The sequence below is a fragment of the Alosa pseudoharengus genome, unplaced genomic scaffold, assembly GCF_046254945.1.
Source record: "Alosa pseudoharengus isolate Yale_2024_CS ecotype anadromous, Long Island Sound unplaced genomic scaffold, YU_APseudo_1.1 YU_APseudo_1.1_scf_23, whole genome shotgun sequence".
In the NCBI taxonomy this organism is placed as follows: domain Eukaryota; kingdom Metazoa; phylum Chordata; class Actinopteri; order Clupeiformes; family Clupeidae; genus Alosa; species Alosa pseudoharengus.
The window spans coordinates 7,576,155-7,594,290 of record NW_027468685.1 but is presented as its reverse complement, the minus strand read 5'-3'; the positions used below and the strand labels follow the sequence as shown (position 1 = coordinate 7,594,290).

At 39.8% G+C, this 18,136-nt stretch overlaps 1 long non-coding RNA gene across 3 annotated transcripts in view; it reads right to left on the bottom strand.

Annotated features, from left to right (window-relative positions):
• Nucleotides 1-1,767: 1,767 nt before the first annotated feature.
• The window catches only part of LOC143140376 (uncharacterized), a 100,475-nt gene continuing 84,106 nt past the window's right edge, over nucleotides 1,768-18,136 (bottom strand). Inside the window, exons 1-2 of one of the 3 annotated variants that reach the window (XR_012990648.1) lie at nucleotides 7,299-7,755; nucleotides 1,768-2,820 (exon numbers count right to left, since the gene is read on the bottom strand). This is a non-coding gene — a long non-coding RNA (uncharacterized LOC143140376). Of the gene's footprint in view, nucleotides 2,821-2,986; nucleotides 6,605-7,298; nucleotides 7,756-18,136 lie in introns of those variants that run through there. The other 2 variants (XR_012990646.1, XR_012990647.1) reach the window with 2 other exon arrangements.

Sequence of the window (18,136 nt, the reverse complement as noted above, 5' to 3'; positions counted from 1 at the left end):
GAAGATATATATATATATATATTGATATTCTCCTTAATGTAGTCTTAGCATGTCATTGTTTTTATATTATTGATTGAATGGACATTATTGTTTTATTATTGCCTTTCCCCTCATTTTCATAGCTTTTTATTAGGCTATTGATTGAATTGATATTATTGTTTATTATAACTATTCTCCTTATTATATTTGACCAACATTCTAATCTGTTCCCTGTTCAATTTTAAATATTATGTTGTTTTGTATTTATGTGTCACTTTGGACAAAGGCGTCTGCTAAATCCATAACCATAACCATATATATAGTATAGAGAGAGAGAGATGAATAAAAGATATCAAGTTTGTATGCAACTGAATGATTCTAGGGATAGGGATAGTGTGTTGTGTGAATGCACACAATTTGCATGGCATAACACTATGTCATAAATAATCTGACAACTAGAGTCCACAATCAAGGATTTGAAAATAACGTTTCCCACTCTGGCAATCATCTTGGGTCAAGTGATAATTAATATCAAGTTAGATTTCACAGAGACCCATATGAAGAATAGAGCCCAAACCAGGAGCAACAGCCTCTGGGGACTGCAGGAGTATTTTAGGCACCTCATAATAAAGACTATACGTCACTAAGGTCGTCAACACAAACAAGCCCATCTGTCAAACCCTGGCCTTGGGGTGTCCACTCTCTCTACACTCTCAGGTAGCATGCAGAGCCCAGCTGCCTGCTGCAGGGAGGCGGCTACGTCTCAGACGTTCCCAAGACTGGCTCTCACAGTGCTGAGGGTAACACGGTGGATAAGAGACAAGAGTCAAGGATCTCGTGGTGGAGTGGAATCAAGACAGTGTTGCAGTATATGAATACAATGTAAGAACACAACGAATACAATGTATATGAATGGGATTTACTTGATCTTGGCTACGTGCTGAAGCTTCAGTACCTTGTTTACAGCCTGCAGGACCTTTCCTTTTTTTAGGGCCTCATTCATAGCAGCTGCATGTTTGCACTGGCTTAAAAACAGACCACTCCTTTGACTCCTATCATATGACTAAGTCTACGAGGAGCAACACACACAATACCGAAACGTTGCGAAATAGGACATGAGAGGGAGCAAACACCCACACACACACACTCACACAAATACACAGAGACACACACACTCACACACACACAAATACACACACAAACATACACACTCACAAATACACACACACTCACACACACACAAATACACCCACCCACACACACACACACAAACATGCACACACACACATACACACACACACACAAACATGCACACACACACAAACATGCACACACACACAGAAATACACACAAACACAAACATGCACACACACACACAGAAATACACACATGCACACACACACACACAGAGAAATACACACACACACACACCACAAACATGCACACACACACGCAAAGAAATACACACACACACATACACATACACACACACAGGGTCTAAAGCACACAACACCACCCCATGGATAACACAATACAGTAATAAAACTCCCTTATGGGAACATAAATGCGGTGTTTGACTCAAGAGCCCTTTGTATCCATCGGTGAGTTTACAGACAAAAATCTCTGCAGGGCCATAAACATCTGAATGTTGTAAGTTGTGACACAGACACAAAGGATCTCAAACTGCAAGGAAAACAAACCCATTCTCAATTCTGGTCTGGTTTGTCTAAGAATACAGAAAACAAACAGTAAACAAACACCATTTCTAATAAAAAGCAGACAATGGTATAATCAAATAAAGCCTTTATAATGAACTGATACCATCTAGAGTAAGTCTCTCAAAGGCACAATCGCTTTGACAAAAGCACACTGAATATCACATCACTGTTTGTTGATGGAGGGAAACTGAATTTTGTATTGGTGTTATAGAGACCCTCTAGGTGTTTACTGAGATAATACAACTACGCAGGCCCTCGGCTTGAGACTGGGAGTGGACAGGAAGTGAAAGCTGTAAAATGGAACAAACAGAGGATGTGCAGAGCGAAGTCCTCCCACGGCCGAGAGCCTCTTTGCAGAGGAAACGCTGAATACAGAGCTCTCTTCTTAGCTGGCTGGGAGGAAGTGGTGTGTCTCGTGGGTGTCACGCTGGAAAGTTGTTGGCGGCGAATCAGCATGGAGCGGTCTGAGAATTATAAAGTCAGCAGAGGATAAAAATAAAATAAAATAAGATAGATAAACTGATAAAATAAGATAAATTGTGCCCAATGTTGTTTTGTTTGGTTCTCTTTTGGATTTTCTTCACCCCACTAATAACCAGTGATGTTTTGTGGTTGTAATGTTGTGAAGCATGAAGCATACTGGGAGACAATCAGAGTTCACTGTGCCAAAGGCCTTGTCTGTAGTCAACAAGGTCACATCCAACCAATGTCTAAGACAGCAGAGACAACAGAGATTACACTGCCAGTAGCATGGAGCTAATTACATTACATCACATTTGGCTGAAGCATTTTTAACCAAAGCGACTAACAACATGGTAAACAGTTTAAGTTTTAAAGCAATTCTCAACAATTGTAGGACAATTTAAAAACGGTAGAGTACAGTAATCACAGCAATAAGGCTCAGCTCATCTTCAACTTAGAAGTCATCACATGACACGCATCATTGGCATGTTGACCTCAGGGAAAGGGACAGTAGTTTAGCAAGAGCAGCAGTGTTTTCAGCAGGAGCACCTCGTCCACCTCCTCCTCCTCTTCCTCCCCCTCTTCCTCATCCTCCTCCTCGTGCTACCAAATCTAACCACAGTTATGGAGTTCACCACTGGCTGGGTCCACATCTCAACTCCTGCCAGACCAAAAAAAAACCAGAGAGAAAAACAAACAAACAATGTGACACCTACTCATTCCCAAAAAACATTCCTGAGATTTTATTTCCCTGGGTTCCCAGAAGTCAAACTCTTAAACCATTCAGGTCACTTCTGCTCAAGGCTAGTGTGCTCAAAATGGCTGACCTGGCGATGGTCTTTGGCTCTGAGGATTAGGGTGTCGGCCCATAACTGTGTGGGGTGTGCTGCCTCCGGCGTCCCTCCCAGAGGTCAGACTACTGAGAATGCTGACTAAAGGAATAGTCCCCACATGCAGTCAGTGCTGTGAAAAGCACATGGGAGTCACAGCCTAAAGGTGTTAAGGGGATTATAGAGTTTGCATTGTCACTCTTCCAGCCTTCAGCCAGGATCTCCTGAGAAATGAAGCACTTATGATCAAATATTAAATATATCTATATATTGCAAATCATATTATTCTGATCGAACATATGTGGATCTTGAATGCGCATGACGAATCACAACTGATTGGTGATTAGCGTTGTGACGCCATGTTACAGCTGGATAACCAGAAGATCAGCATGGGGCCATACATCTGACAGATGCACTGACTTAGATCTGTTATCAACAGACCCTACAGTGGCGTCAGAGAGCTGTCTGTAGCACCCTCGGATTATGAACCAACAAGTTCTCTCTCCTCCACTCTCTTTCTCTCTCTCTCCCTTTCTCTGTCCATCGCCACCTGTAGTTTCTCAAAGCTGTCAGTTGCTCTCCTGGGGATTAGGCTCTTTCTCTCTTATTCTCTTTATCCTCCGATGATTCTCTCTCTCTCTCTATCTCTCTCGCTCTCATCCCCTCTCTCACCCTCTCTCTCTCTCTCTCTCATCCCCTCTCTCATCCTCTCTATCTCTCTCTCATCCCCTCTCTCACCCTCTCTCTCTCTCTCATCCTCTCTATCCCCCTCTCTCTCTCTCTCTGATTTTTAACTTGGCTGGCGCTCCATACTGCACGTGGCACTCTGGTCTCACCTCAATACTTTCCTTTATTCCATTTGGGCTGAAATCCTCTGTCTGGATTACTAACACACACACACACAAGCACACACACACACACACACACAAGCACACACACACACACAAGCACACACACACACACACGAGCACACACACACACACACAAGCACAAGAAAGAGCTATCCCTCTCTCATCCTCTTCCCTGGCTCGTTAAGCGCTCGCGTGCTCGTTCTGGCGTGGAGCCGGAAGTCTGTGTGGCACGGTGGGTGTGAGCTCGGGGTGCCGGCTGCTTAGAATGTGCTGACTACAGGTAGGCTGGAGCGGCATGACACAACAAATTTCCGTCACGCTTATCCCTCCCTCCACCCACACACACACACACACACACACACACACACACACACACACTCTTTCCAGGCTAGTGATTAACCTCCAATGGCCGCCTCAAGGGATTGGGTGCCCTGCCACTGATAGGAGAGACATGATTGGCTGAGTGCAGGTGATGACGTCAGCACACAGGGCGCCCAGGCACACACCAACGCTGTGTGGACCAAGTCGTCATAGCAATCCCATCACAACTCTGACATGGTGGAAATGATGTGTGACCTTTGGCTAGCTATTAATCTGACCTTTAACCTTGGTGTGTTCACTCTTACTCTTCTCTCTCTACTCTTACTCTATCCTCTCTACTTTCTCTACTATTAGCAACACCCTAGCAGCCATCTTAATTACCCTAGCAACAACCTAGCAACCACCACTATGTCAACCTAGCAACCACCATGGCACTACTTTCTCTACTATTATGGCATGCAGAGTCATCACTTCACCCTTTCATTCCACTGTAGTGACTGTAACATGCATTTGACATGAAAGAGGCAGCTTTGAAAGAAGAGGCTGACAGGCAGGCCACACCAGACAGTAAACTGATTCGCTCTGTGCATGCACAGACAGCGTGTGCTGCAACAATTAGCTTCCACTATCATCAATGGATGTGGCTTCACCAGATGTGAAAGAGGCTTTTTGAAAAAATAAATAGACTAGTCTTCTAAAACTATTTTTACACTCAGCTAATGGAACGCTTCAGTTGTGCACCTGGTGTAGGCTACTATCCAGACAACCATAGAAGTCACCTACAAATACCAAGCATAACCTTTCCTGTTGTCGGCCTATACAATTTACACTCAAGTTACATTGTTGGCAAACATGTAAATGTTTGTAAGACGTGTTGAGCCAATATGCATAATATACAGCGGTGTTCTGTAAGCTCAGGAAAAGCTATCATGTTTGGCATGCACAGCAGTATTTGTCAAAAGATTTGGATGTTAACATTTCCTTAAATTACCTGGATCATAGTTAAAAGAAAACAACTATAATCCTATAGTTATTATTATCTGTGTGAAGGCCACTCCACATTTTAGAGTCTGTAGCCTAGTTTTTGCAATAGGGACAGCTGTGGAGTTGATGCAATATGATAAAGAAAGGCTAGTTAGACCTAATCGTTCTTGAATAAAAGCATTTATAATATTCTGTTGCTTCCTTTAGATCTCTGTTAGTGTATGCTATTAGAGCAGGGGTCTCAAACTCAAATGAGCTGGGGGCCAATTCTGCCAACGTCATCTGATTGGAGGGCCGGCTATTTCTGAAAATGCGATGTTCTTTTTTTCAAATACCACAATGCAAACAGAAAGTGCAAGTGTTTTTATCTAGTTTTAGACACCTGTGCTAGCAACCTTAGCTTATAAATAAAATAATGATAAAATAAATATTAATACAAATTATTAAACAAATGAAAAGCATAAAAACAGGTATGTGTGTGTTTCACACCAAATAAAAATATTTGGTGTGAAGCAACACCATTGGATTTTTATATAAAATTTTCAAAAGGTCATGGCTTGAAAGTGGTCAGAGATAAAGTCCTACTGTAAATGTTAAAATCTTTGAGTAAAACAAAAGTTTATGAAGGGGGTAAATTTACCCATCTAATTTGGCACTGGATGGCAAGCACCTCAAATTATGCACCTTTCAATAAATACTGGATGAACATATTTGAGCAGGTTTACTTTCCTTTTTTCATATTGCCCACATAACAAATTAACAGGAAAACACCTAAGATGTATACCAACACCTAAGATGTATATGGTTTCTAAACCACAAGGCCTACAATAAAGTATTCTGGTCAAATCAGTTCCTATCGCGGGTAATCTGAGTACCCAGAAGTTCGCATCATATTGCGGGTGACTTTGTAGTTTTGAGCCCTATTTCTACTAGCCCTGCTGTCTGTACCACGTCCATTACGGACACTATCATCAAGATTACCACTGCAACCTCCAAGCTATGTTGGGCAGAGGGTCGAAATAAGCATGGTATAGTGGACACCGTCGTATACACGCAGACGCACCTCCATTCAATAGACGATCGATCATAATCTCCAAAAGGATATTCTCCTTCAGATTTAGAATAGGTGAATAACATAGCCTACCTAAGACTTCATCACACGTAAACGTTTTTCAACATTTGGTGTAGGCCTATTTCTGCTTCAATTTCTGCAACACTATGGCCTGCATCGCTTCCGCGTCATTACAAACGCACGTCTTTGTTTCTCGCGTGTAATACAAGTAGGCTATTTCCTGAAAACTTTGTGCAGCGATTTTGGGTTTGAATGAAGCTCTGGATGTCTAGCACATAGTGGAGCAGAGTAGAAATGAGATTTGTCACCGTACTTGGAACTATCGTCTATTTTAATCAGTATCGTTGTTTGTCACAATTAAAAAGTCTCAAGGGCCGGATTACATTATTATTTTGACATAGGCCTACGTCGCGGGCCGGAATTAGGCCGGACGCGGGCCGGGTGTTTGAGACCCCTGTATTAGAGAAACTGCAGTGCATAGGCTATACACGCAGCCATAACACAACGTTTAAAAAAGCAGAGGCACCAAGATGATTACGTAATGTTGTAGTTCCTCTTTGGGGCGGGAAAGAGGTAAACAAGCGGACGGGACGTTTACCAGATTTCTTATGTCCTTTTACAGTATGTCACTGGTCTTTTGCAGAGCCGTAACTGGTCTTTTGCGATGCACACTGCCACCTTGTGGTAAATCACTGAATAACAGCACAAATCAGAGGATTCATCATACCTTTACACAGGCTTTTGTAAATATTGTCTCACTGAAGAATGTACTGTGATTTATTAAAAACCTCTCATGTTGTTTGAGAACATGTTAGAAATGTACGGCATCTACTCCAGAAAAGGCTTGCACACATTACTAACATCCTTTTAATGTGTTGGCTGTCAAGATCCATAAATTCACTGACTCAAAATTTATTTTGTTTTCTGTTGACTATCTGGAATCCATTGCAGGAACTTTCACAACATGACTATGGTTTTATTGCGAGTCAACAATAATAGCCATAGGTGCACTTTCCAATTCACAATAACACACACATACAACCCTGTACCATAGCCTACGTGTTCCTCCAAATGCGTTCACCTTGTTTGTTTAGTCACCTTCATACAACTTTTCCTTAGTGGCACATGGCTGTTGTGTAACTTGTTTTCTCACTAGAGGCGGAAATGTACCATGCTGTCTGCATGCTGCCTGCATTCCGCCTGCTGCAGCACACACACATACACACACACACGCACGCACGCACACGCACACACACAAATATGTTATGGCACAAACAGTACAGAGTTACAATTCCATTCATCAACTAAGTGTCCTTACAGTCACAGTTTTTTCCACTTTATGTCACCAGCTTCTCGTATGCAGATAAACACTAGTATGCAGGCTACATAATGTTTAATGTGGAACAGGTTTAATGTAGTCATTGCTTATGTGAAACATTACAGTAAGATACATTCAACAGTGTGTGGTGTACAACTGAGTTAATTTCTGTTTGACACCAAGAGTTTTGTCTACTATAGAGAGTGTGAGGTATAAGGCACTCTGCGACTTTTTGCACGATCATAATACACACTGATATGCGCATACAGAGAAACCTCCAATTCATTAAGTGTGATGGTTCCTTGGGTGGGGATGCAGGTTGCAAGTATTTGAGGGACAGTATACTACCCTTTTTTATTTGTGATTTCAGTTGTGCTCTTTCCGTTTTTTCCGATTCTGCAAGCATAGCTCCTTGGGTGGATGCAATATACTTTTAAAAAAAGCAGGTCTTGTGGACAAGCTTCTCACACCATAAGCCATCGGAACTTTGAGTGAACACTGTGAGAACTGTGGTGTACCTGCACATCCTGTGGTGAGGAAGATGTAGCTGAAGCAGTTTACGTAAGATGCAATGACATTCACGTGTGAAGTGTGAAGATGTCAAGCTGGTCATGCAAACCTGGTCTCAGGTTTAGCAGCTCCTACAAATAAGATGCAATATCCCTAAATCTGGAGCGAACAAGCTAATGCACAAGAGAGAGAGAAAGAGAGAGAGAGAGAGAGAGAGAGAGAGAGACTTGACTTACAGCAGCCAGACAGTGCAGCTAGTGTATGGCCAGAATTGACAACAGCAAAGTCAATCAGTTTTAGAGATACTACAACAGAGGAACTACACCCTAGCCTGACGCCCGTCATACTCAGATTCTAGTCAGAATATGAGTCCGATATTGCTCCATTGGGACGTAATAATGGGGCATGTTTCAGGGGGGATTGCCTCTGCACTCAATTGGATAGACCTTAACCAGTCAGAGCAATGAAATAGCTTACCGGGAGCTGTAGGAAGAACACACAAACCATCCTTCTTCACCACAAATGCCTAATTAACATTGTTTTCTGGTCTTTTGTAAAAGTTTTTGTGCTGTCAATATATCCTACAATACCCGATAGCGAAATCTAAGACAACTAAATACGTTGCAGGGTATAGGCTATTAGGAAAAACGGATATTTCCCCTTTGAATTGAAATAATTCAATTGAACACTGATGCTACAAACATGTTATAAAACAGCTGGGGACTGGTGTCGCAAACCCCTCGAGCAAACAGGTGGCCAATCAGAGATTTCAAACAAACGAGAGAACAACATGTCACAATTGCAAACACGCTGTTTTCCCTTAATGAAAGTGAAACCGCAGTTTTCCCACATTTCAACTTTGGCCAAAGTTTTCAGAAATAATCGTTTTCGATGATGAAACCTCATGGAAATAATATGCATTTTTCCATGGGGTCTTAAAAGCCATCTATCTCCTTCTTGCCACAGCGTTTTTGTCGCAAACAAAATCAACCTAAGGTGTTCAGATGACGTAATAGACGAGGCACTGTTGCTCACCTGTCCATCATCGTAAAGCCCAATTTGATGGGTCCTAACAGCTCTGCATCAAGCATAGTTGCTCCACAACGGCGTAATGCCAGACCGAACTTCCCGACCTTAAATGTTGTGGGCGGGGCTAAGTTCAGCTGGCACCCGGGCTAACTACATCCAGGTCATAGGTTACTATCACATCAACCTGGCAATAAAACAAAGTGCATCAGACAAAGCACCAGGCAAAGCACTCCCCTGGACACAGACAGATGGAGATTTGACTGTGGTGTAATGTTTTATGCAACAGTTGTAATCATGGAATTAACTGATGTTGGACAAGTCTTTGGAATACAATTTTGTCAAAACAGTCAGCACAGTTCCATGCAGCCAATAAACGGTTTTGAATCAGTTTATTGGGAATAAACCAAATATGCATGTGTCTTGTAAACACCTCATTCTGATTGAAATTAACCGAAAAAGGCCATATTCGGTTTACTAATAAACTGGAAGAGTGTTGTAGGCCTGTGCATGCTCAATTCGCACAGAATTAGGATAAAAGGAACCAACGGTCTCTCACACACTTTCCTAATCATGGCGAAACAACGCAAATTGAAAATGTCGTAATAGCGACGTTTTTAAAAAGATTTGTAAAAAACTTAATGAGGCTGGCTATCGACATACGCCTGAACAAGTGAAATACAGGTGGAAGACTCTGAAGACATTGTATTATTCAGCCAAAAGAGGGAATTCCACCAGTGGAGATTTGTGTCATGACGTTGGGAGCCTATTTGTAGGCTGCGTCCCTGACTTATTCGGAATAATGTTGATTGCATGTAAACAAGAATATGCTCAAAATGTGACATTCATTGCTTTCTTGTAAACAGGTTAAACAGAATATTGACAACTGAATTTGGGCAATGAACTGATTCAAAACGGTTTATTCCCGGCATGAAAACGTGCTGATTGTCTGTTGAATTTGAGAGCTAAACATTGGTGTGGGCTAGGTCCTAGCATGCCATCTAGTGGTGATGAGGCAATACATGAGCAATAAAACTCTTCTACATCTTCTACATTACGTTAGGTCACAACAATAAATATTTCCTTTGTTTAAAGGGCTTAGGGCTACATGGCATTTTTCAAGTTTGAAGTCAAAAAATAGCATTTTTGATGTAATGTCACCAACAGCTGATAAATAAAATGTCAAAATCCAGCAAAGTTATATATAACCTCATCAAATAATCAAGACGTTTCATGTCATACCAAACAGTGTACACCTTTACGGTTTAAACTTTCTTCATTGAAAATATGCAAAATTCTTAGAACTGCCATAGCCCCACCCTCCACACCACTGCGGGCTGTGCAAACCTTTTAAACCAGATACGAGACATTCCATTTAACCAGTTATCTGACCAGGCAAGTGATTCAATGATAAAGCCATTAATCTATTTAGATAATGCAAAAGGATGTGTGTAAAAAAAAATCAAATCAAAGAAAGGTCTGCACACTGTTCAAGGCTCCCATACAAGTTATTATGCAATGTTTCGATCACAGATCTTCGTCAGGCATTGTGTGCAACAGTGTGCTGATAGAAACGTTGCCTAATATATTTTATGGAGGCATTGAACAGAGTGCAGATCTTTCTTTTTAATTTTTATCTTCAAGTTTAGTTTTGATCGAGCACCTGCAATTTTTTTTGGATGTGTGTACCCTGCACTCTTTTGTTTTGTACAAGGACAGTGTAGCCGAATGTCATTTAGGGCAACTGAAATGGATTCCCATAATCCTTTGCACAGTGAAAAAATCAATCAAATCAAATTTACCCGTAATTTCCCAACTATTACCTAAGATTTATACATTGATTTTGCTAAGTTATTTCAGATATGAGGTCAATGGGGGCGGCCTGTACATGGGGATGCATTTATTTTCTTCATTCTTCTTTATGATAAAAGCACAATCTTGTATTTGGGCTATTGTATTTGGGCTATTAAGTACTGCGGTTAATATAGCCTATGTGTGGTTAATGCAGTTATTTTGCTTGAAACACTTTCCTGCGGTTTATACACAATACAGATAATACACAGGAAATTACTGTATCTGCAATTTATTGGCTGTGTTTATTAATATTAGTTGCACTAATATATCCTGTACAATAAAAAAAAAAAATTGGTCCATCAAATATCCAGTTGATACATTCAGTTGTGTTGATGCAGCGCCCTCTAGTGACACGGTTATGTCATGCTGCATCAGAAGTCGACCGTTAGACTGTCCTGTCCTCCATAGGTATAACTGTGAAAAAAAATATTGTCTTGTCAATGTAACAGTGCATTCTGTATTGAATTAGGACAGTGGCAGGATGAGACTTTTAAATTCTCACCTCTTGTTTTGGGAATGTCAACTTTAAGTTGTGTTAAATGTTGAGAATATCTGCGGCTGAAGATATCTTTAACCACAACGCTATCTATGTCTATGCTGAAAGCAAGCAGCATCCTCACAAGAAGAACTGAAGAATTGGTTTCACTGTAGGAGAGGCAGAACTGTTCTTTAGAGATCAAACATCTTACCAAAACACTGTCCAATCAACAATACTGCTGGGCATTTACATACAACAGACACACAGCCATCCAAAGTAAGAGGATAATACAGATGAACTTTTAAGTACAAATATGAGGCTTTCTATGACCTTTGGTTGTCTCCTTATAGATAGATAGATAGATAGATAGATAGATAGATAGATAGATAGATACTTTATTGATCCCCAAGGGGAAATTCAAGAGTTATTTATACATTCCTTATCCTACTTGATAAATTCCTCATCCTACTTATTTGGCTACAGGAAATGATATACAAAAACATATCTACTGTTGGATTGTAATCAGTCACACAGTTTGGAATGGCTTAATGTTGATGGAACAAGGCTGTGTGGCAAGGATTAATACCCAAAGGCAATGTCTGAGGCTCCACTGTAGAAAGACTTTGTCAAGCAATCAGGGCATGCATATATGTTATCCACCTAAAAATTAAAAGAAAAAAATAAATAAAAAATCAGCATTAGCTGATATATATATACATATATATATATATATATATATATATATATATATATATATATATATAAATATATAATAGTCTCCAAGATGTCTGTGATTATTACATTTTGCTAGATAAAGATATCTGAGAGGGCACTTTTAATCCAGAGCAACCACTGACCACCACTTCAACACGTCTCTCAAGACTGATTTCAGTTTTTACTAGAAATCAGTGTTACTCACCAAAGTCACAACCTGAGACTTCAGGATCATGTGGTATTCTGAAAAGGGATCCCGAAGTGAGCCCTTAAAGAGTCGGTTGGTGATGGACATTTGGAAGTAAAAGTAACGAGAGACCACAGACTGTTGAGAGTCCGAGATTTCAGCACCTGGTGAGTGAAAGGGGAGGATGTAGAGGAGTTCTTAATAAGTTCTTAATTTTACACCAATGTCGCAATTTATTATTATTTATATCAAATTACATGTAGTAAACAGTGAATTATACTCATTAACTTGTCTGTTCTCGTCATGATACTTTTTTGCCAAAATGTAAAATAGCATGTACAGTATTGTGACGTGGCATCATTGTCTGATAAAAAGCACCTCTGTAACACATTCATACCGATTCCTACACATTATGAGTAGAGGGTAACTGTCATTAATCTATAGTTTGACAGTTTGGATCCACTGAATAATATAATGATATCTCATTACCCGACATCTTTTTTTTTTAAATCCTTTCAGAAATATTCTACCATTGTGTAAGTAAGCTAACAACTACAGGACGTTTGTTTATGTTTTTAAATTACTTGATTACAATTCCATTCACAATTCCAACATGCTCACATGATAATTATCTTTATTTTTAAATAATTGTTTCAAACAAAAATTATAGAGTACTGGTAAAATGGTAGAAGTAGTTTTATATTTATATTATGTTGAATACAAGTAAAGTACATTTTTTTTTTCCCCAGTCCCCTGGTGGCTATATAGTCTACCATGTTAATTTCAAAGCAAACCGATCAACATGAACTATAGAGGAGCTCACCTGAGAACTGGAATATCCCAGAGCACATAAGGCCAACACACAGGATCAGGCTTGCCGGCTGTGCCATTCTCCTCACCTTTAAAAAAAGACTTACAAGTAAATCAAAAATCCAGAAAACAATCGTTCTTGCCTAATGCTATGCAAAGATGTTATACTGCTGCAATCTGGTATTTCATGGGTTTCTGATGAAAGCTAAAGGTGACAGTGTACAGTCAAACTGTGTTCTATGAGTTTATTAAGCACTATTGGAGGGGCTGTGGCCACTCATAATAAACAAATAAACCAATATAATACCAATTACTCAAAGTGTGCCTTTTTGATTACAAGGAAACTTATCGCTGAACGGTAGATATCTTTGGGACAATGGCATATAGGCCTATTGTAGATAACTTTTTGATATGAGTAAACTTTAGATAACTTTGGGATTTTCTCAGAAGTTATGAGAGCTGAAACTATTCCAAACATTGTACTGTACATGTGCAATGCTCACTTCCAGCCATCAAGAAACATTTAGGAATGAGGAGGAAATAGAGTACAGCACTTCATTAAAGGATGACGTTATTTTAACTTTTTCTTTTGATTGACTGATATAAAGTATCACTAAAGGATTTAGTGCACACAGAGACACAACCTCAACCACTCTTGCTATCTCTAAGACACATGTCTTTTAAATTCTGGCTTTGCATGCACTGGTATTTCTTTCAGGAGATGTATGTAGTTACATTTCATATTGAAATCTTTCAGGAGTCATGGTAGATTACCCCTGTAACTATGTTTTCTTGAACCCTGTTGAAAATTGATTATAAAAACAAATTATTGCTCCATATTGCTAATTCAACTTGATTCATTTCTATAGCACCACTGCAAACTGAAATTCTCTCGAGTTTCCAGAGCCTACAGCTTGAGCCACCATAGCAAGCACTTTGGTGACAGTGGCAAAGAAAATTCCTTTTTAACAAGGAAAATACCTTGCCCATAACAACCTCATAAGGGGGAAAATATGGTTTATCATCTAATCTTATCAGTGCCCACACTTCCTTTTAATGGTTGTTAAGAGGAACAACTCCACTTTTTGATAAACCTATAAAGGTTGCTAAATTAAAAAAAAAAATATATAGGCCTAATCAACAACACGGCTACTAGCCTATTTGCATACAGGTCCCAAGGATGGGTGCGTCATAACAATGATAGAAAATTGATAGGTTAAAAATGAACTTGGTCTAATTCTTGTCGCAATTAAAAATTGCACTGGAGCTCCAATTTTTGGTACATAGGCTAAATTAGATACACTTATGGTGTGGGTGCTTGCGTTTCTTTAGGAATCCGCCGTCTTGGTTTGTATATAAATGAATATTAAGTGACACACACGTAAGAGGTTGGACATATGTGACGTTCCGATCATTTTTAGGCAGTAAAAGCTCCCGTTAAGAACCGAACCAGATTGAACTGTAGGCCTATTGTGGACAAAAGCGTCTGCTAAATTACAGTCACGACTTTATTGCAAGACGGTAGCTAACGTTAGCAAACCGTTTAGCCTAAGTTATCTCAGCAGCCACCGGTCGATCTGATGGCAAACTTTCTATTTTCATTCGAACTCAAAATGCTCAAAATAAAAAGTGAACAGCCATTGGGGAAATGCTGAAAACCCATCCGTAGGCTAGTTAAGGGCAGTTTACTACTAACCTGAAACAAGTGAAATGAGGGGCTGTATTTTGGGCTCCAGCGCATGGCGTAAAGCTCGTTATTCACCCGCGCAAAGCTTAATTCGGTAATTCGGTGTGTGCGCCTCTTGGTTATTATTTCAATGACGTACCACAGGTATCACACACACACACACACACACACGCACAGACACACACACACACACCTACACCATCCCTGCTCATACCCACACAATGGATATACAGTATCTAGGTAAATCAGTGTGTTGCGCCAGTTAGGAGTGCCACTGATGTATGCAGTCAGTCCATCAAATCGTTATTCGTGAAATCCTACAGACTTTTGTGCCTGCCATGTACTTACCTGCCCATAAGATATCGCCATTCTGCCACTGTGTGCTTCTGAAATCCAATGATTTTTTGTGCTTGCCATGTACTCACCTGCCCACAAGATGTCGCCATTCTGCCTTTGCGTGTTTTTGTTTACTCGCTCCCCTTTCCTTGGTTAATGGAAATTCTTCTGAGATTGGATGATTGGATAATTGGTGTTGATGTACCGGCCTATTTAAGATCCTGTTTTTTTCTTTGTCTTTGCTGAGTTTTCCTGAAAGACACAGTGTGAGTACCTGTTTTTCTGTGCTGCTAAATCTTGAACTCTTGTTTTGATTTTGACTACTGCCTGCATTTTGGAGAATTTGAAAAGCTTGTTTTTGTGCTGAAATACTTTTTGTTGGAACTTTGATTTTTGACTGAAGACTTTTGTTGTCATTGGACTGCTGGCTGTGAACTTTTGTTTTGGGACTCTGGGAACTTTCACTGAACTGAACTGAAGAACTGCATTTTTTTGTATCCTGTGGTTTTGAAAGTAAAGAACTTCAGAACTCATTGCTTCTCTGCATGTCTGTCCAAGGTCAACCACCCAACTAAATTCCTGACGGTTATTTGTAGCCTCTTGAGGTACAAAAAGTGAATCTCTGCAATTAAAAAATAAAACCATGTAAAGACAACTGACACCTCACCTCACTTTTATTGGTTATTTTTCCAAAATTGCCATATAATAAAGAGCATCCTTCGAGCCTTTTGGATAACTGAATCAATATGATCATGGGGGAAAATAGTGCAAGAACATAGCAGTCATAGCCTATAGTGTTTAATAGACTTGCACACAGAGTTTAATAGAATAGTTGTATATAGGCTGCAATACAAGTAGGCTATAACACTCACCACTAGCAGGCCTAAGCTAGTGCAAAATCTCATCACTGTCTTTCCATTCATTTTGAAATGATCTTGTAAGATCCTGCTAAAAAGCAAAATGGCCTTCTGATAATATTGCAACATTGAACGTAGGCTATGTGATAGTTCTGTACTTTAAAGAACATTTTGAACTAATTCTAACACATTTAGAAAGTGGCTAGGCAGAGGCACCAAATGTGATGGAAAGTTTAAGTGAACAGGACACTCGGCGTGGCCTTTAGTATTTTGTGCTGCTCTGACAGTCCACTTTTATTGACTTAGTCTACTGTTGTTGAGTTTGGGGATGTAGTTTTGCAGCAACAGGCTGTGAATGCCGACACTCCACAACTGTTGCACCTCCCAGCCAGTTGGTGTAATAGATTGCCCACAATGAATCAGTGACAATAACTCAAAGACAAACAATCCAAATGGATGACTTATTTAGAAATTTAAACTAGGTAGCATTTTAACCATCACTACCACACTTATGGTGAGTTTCATCACAGTTGAATCATTTTGTAGACACCTGAAACTGGTGTGTGCACAACCTCTATCAATGGAAATACAAAAAAAAGTAAAAATTAAAATCAGGTTGTTACATTCATACCATCCAATCAGTTAAACCAATTAGAAGACAATTATGACATATTTCACAGGTCAGAGGCTCAATAACTTCAGCCTTACCATCGACGACGACACCAGTCACAGCCTCCATCCATGTCAAAAGCCTAGGTGTCCTCCCTGACTCCGCTCTCTCATTTGAATCTCACATCAACCCGGCAATCATCATCTTCAAAACGTATTCATTTAGCACACACATTTTCCTCAGCGGCCCCCCGCCTGTGGAATGCTCTGCCTCAGCAGATCAGATCTGCTGCCAGGGTCGACTGCTTCAAGTCTCTGCTCAAAACCCATCTGTTTAGGATAGCTTTTAACCTATAATCTACATAGAGCTTCTTTTATTGTCCTTTTAAATTGCTCTCTACTCACTTTTAATTGTACTGGCATCTGTCTGCTTCTATCCACACGTGTGAGTGCATGTACACTTTTTGTGTGCCTCCCAATTTTTTTTATTTTTTTTTATTCTACTTGTCTCCCTTTTTTACCCTACAATGTTCAGTGTTTTGAGTACAACTTTGCCCTCATAGACATGAACTAGGACGACCCATCTTGCTACGCATTAATTATCTTTGGTTAAGCATTACTAACTTCTCAAACAGTGTTGCATTCAGACGACGCCTATGGGGCCTGTTAATCAGTCCAGCAAAGGAAAATAAACGCTCTACTCGAGCAGAGGGGCTTGACCATGCAAGGGTGCCACAAACAGACAGAGACAGAGATTTCGTGCTTTATAGATACTTAGATAGATTTCATCACAGTGTTTCACAGAAAATATTGTACAGTATTTTGAAAATACAAAAATACACAACACTGAAGTATTTTGATACAAAATACAAAGGCATTTTCATCATCTCAATATAATACAAATTACAAAATAGTATTTTGTATTTGAAATACGTATTTGAAATACATGTACAGTATTAGAAATACTGCCGATCACTGAATGTCATTATGAATAACAAACACAATGACTGCGCTTAAATAGTGTGTTTAGACTTTTAACAGTAATAGGCCTATGCCAGAATTTATTTTTATTTATAAACTAAACTGCAAAATACCAAATTCTTTCCTTCAGACTTTGCAAAACGTTTTGTTTGCATCGCACAAGGCTGCAGTAATTCACGGGTATTTCCCTACCCACTCATCCCTGCAGAGACGTTTGTGCTTTTTAGGGGCGTGTTCATCAGGTCCCAGAAGTCAGACAAGGCCTATCCTACTTCGAGTGTATTAGAAATATAGAAAGAATGTATCGTAAATAAATAAAAGCATCCTGATAAAGTTCCCTTGGCCTTTGGAATTAAAATAGCCCCACATCATCACATACCCTTCACTATACCTAGAGATTGGCATGGTGTGTTCTTCAGTTAGCCTGGTTTGATGCTTATTGAGTTCAATGCAAATCAAACCTAATGGTGTATAATATTACCAAAGATCCTTAATATACAAAGATAAAGCAGCACAGGCTTCTACAATGGAATGGAATTGTACACAGTTCCT